Source organism: Juglans regia, chromosome 1 (assembly GCF_001411555.2).
Source record: "Juglans regia cultivar Chandler chromosome 1, Walnut 2.0, whole genome shotgun sequence".
NCBI classification, from domain to species: domain Eukaryota; kingdom Viridiplantae; phylum Streptophyta; class Magnoliopsida; order Fagales; family Juglandaceae; genus Juglans; species Juglans regia.
In genome coordinates this window covers 8,764,025-8,767,529 of record NC_049901.1, presented here as the reverse complement: position 1 = coordinate 8,767,529, position 3,505 = coordinate 8,764,025, and positions in this window count along the sequence as shown.

Here is a 3,505-nt window from a genome sequence, read left to right as displayed (position 1 = left end):
AATAAAAATTAAAAATAATATAAAGTGTAGAATATTAAAATGTTGTAAAGATTTTTTGCATCCTAATAGTCTCAAAGATACCAATTAACTTTACAGTTTCTAGACAATATCCACGAGACAACCATTAAAGAATCACATTTTATGTCTATGCACGTATGTCGACCCAACTGATAACAAATTTTTATTCCTTCTATAACCGCTCGAAGCTCAACCTCGTTATTAGAATTAGTTTCATATTATAATATACTGATACTAGCTAGAAGAGGAATTAATAATGCTTCAGAAGTAGGTACTGATGATCGATCTGATCTACGTCTTCGATCTCTGATGCTTAATTATCTTCTCCCATAATAATAAATTAATTACTGAAATTACTTCTTCGATCTTGGCCCTCGATCTCAGATTTATTTCCCAATAATATTACTGATGAGTGGTCCTCCACCACTTTGTTTCTTTATGTCGAATGGAGAAGTAGGTCAGGAGGGGTGTGTCCTATAAATTGCAAATCCAGAAAGAAAACCCGAACGTTAGTTCTCATCTCATGATATGTGAAACTTTAAAAAGTGGTCTGACATGGGGGGAAGCTGTAGTACTAGGCGATTTATTATTGCTGATAAAAGTTGGGGAAGGAGATCACAAACTCCACATAAGAATCTCACTTTAAAGGCTTGAAAATGGCTGTGGATCTTTTGGGCTGTGAAGCCATAGTGGAGACATGTCGGCCCCACATTGCACAGCTAGTGTGTAATGGGGCGTTGGTTTGCATTATACCACACAGCTGAATAGAGGTTCCCCCACTACTGCAGCATGGATTAATATATTGCAAATATAAACCCTAGCTAGGCTAGGAGATCAATGCATGCTTGGGGCATTCTCGAGACACGATTCTGATTGTTATTAATTATACATGCATCCATCTAATAGTAATTACTTTTACAATAACTGGTTGGCTTTACAGACATGCAAATTTGGTGAATCTTCCCGACTCTCCCTCTCCAAACTCTCTCCTTTAGATCAAATAAAGGATTATTATTATATATATATATATATATTTTTTTATCGAAATGGGTTCTTCACTTGTCTTAATCCACTATGCATTTGCCTAACAGTCCAGCAGGAGCATTAGTTTCAGACCCTGCCTTTGCTAAAAAAATAAAGAAAGAGATCATATGAAATGCCCATGATTATGAACAGAGCAGTAGCTATAGCTAACAGGCTCGTGAGGAGAGAGATTACCTAAAGAATGAATAAAATGTAGATGATGATCTCAACTCTCAAGAAAGCAAATATATTAAGCAAGTATATATGACTTTTGACCACTGATGCTATAATACTAGACTCACTACACATTTTTTTATGGGTTGATTAATGACTTTTGAGAAGAAGCGCCAGTACCTACTACGCAAACACATTACGTCTTTTTTACGGGGTGACAATTGACATGACATGGTAGCTAGCTTATTCTCTTTTTTTTCCAACCCTATCTATGCCACTTTAGAGTCAATTTAACCTCGAAGAGGGTTAGCAGTAAGCAGCTGGAATCACAACTAATCTAATCATGCATATTACGGTGTGATCAGGCTCGGAGGGCCATGATAAGTACCTCAAGGATTTGGGAGGCCGAAGACATATATATTACACCTGATATTGGTAGATTTTCTAGATGGATGAATTATGAGGAAGATGCATGCGTGTGTAAGTGCAAGTCTCATTCAAGAGATCCCTTTTGTTCGCAACTTAAAATAGTTCTTTTAGACGATAAATGCAGTGCAGAAGTAAATATATAATTGTAAATGCTAAAACTGTTAATGAGTTTGCCTATATAAATATATATATATATATATATATATATATATATATATATATATAGACGGTTCATCCCTGTCAATCTTGGCCACCAATTATAAAGGCGAAACAAAAAATCATTTGGAATCAGCTTGGCTTATGTCATGAAGTGCAGGCACAGCTCCGGCCTCTAGTCTAGTTTCCTTAGTGATGGCCCGCATAATGAGCTCTTGCAGTTCTTCCTACCCGAAGACACAACATGAGATGAAACCAAACCAACCAGAAGTTCCAATTCAACGAGTCCTCTACAACCATAAGCATTTTTCCCCGGCCTTAGCTTCTCGAGCACCAACATTCTTGCTTTGATCCTTTTCGACCCAATTATATAAACCAGAAGTATGTATAAAAGTCTCGAATAAATTACCCCAAAACAAACAAGAATATACAACAAATTGATTGAAGAATTGATGAAACCAACTCCTAACTTTGGCAAGCAATAATATATAGAGTCCGGCTACTCTGTTTGACTGCCCTTCACTTTCTGAATTTTTATTTTTTCTTCATTTTTCTTTTCACATTTTTTAAAATATATTTAAATATTTAAAAAATAAAAAATATATACCAATACACTTAAAATCACTTCCTTCATCATTAAGTAAAAGAAAAAATTCACCGAGCGATCAAACCAAACAGTACATTTGAGGCGGCAGATTAAATTAATGTGTATATATATTAATAGATATGCTAAATATAATACAAAATATAATCACGAAGTTATAATTTAACGAGTTTAAACATATGTTTACATAAATCAAGTTGAGTTATTATACAAATATTTTACAAGTCTAAATAGAAACCCAACCAAGTTTGTATAACAAGCTTTAATTTATTTGATGATGTACAAATTGTTCAAGCTTATAACTTCATTTATTTAACTAAACTTGAGTCAAGTTCAATTGAACCTAATGATCCTCAAGAACCACAGTTGATATATATATATGTATGTATGTATGTATGTATGTATATGTTAGCCTAACTTCTATTACAAAAATATATAACCTCAAAAGCATTAAGCTTTACACTTGTGGAGTTAATTACTTTCCCCTAACTCACAAATTTAGGTTTAAAGTCTACATGTTTGTTTTAGTTCGTTAGCAATTGTCTTAAATCTTACTCTCCCAACCAAAAAAAATTTAGAAGCTCAAATTCTACGTGTTTATATATTTTAATAACTGGTTTACATCATTCCCTCTCAACTCACAAGTTTTAAAAGCTTAAAGATCTGCATATCTATTCATATCCGTTGTTTTCTTAGAAGCATGCATGTGAGGATAATAGATATAAAATCATTAGTGTTTGAATGTTGAATTGAGTTGAGTTTAGATGATAAAATATTGTTAGAATATTATTTTTTAATATTATTATTATTTTAAAATTTGAAAAAATTAAATTACTTATTATATTTTATGTTAATATTTAAAAAAATTATAATGATGAGTGAGATAGATTTAAGTTCTTCTTTAAGAACTTTCTAAACTCATTAACATATAGGGTTTTTTTATCCCACCACTCTTTTTACTTTTACAGACTATTATAGGAAAATGTTAAATACATTTACAAAAAATTTACTTCTCCATATGTATAATCATGAAATTCAAAATTCAAAATTTAATTTTTTTAAAAAAATTAACAAAATAAATTTTATAAATAAAAATATAAC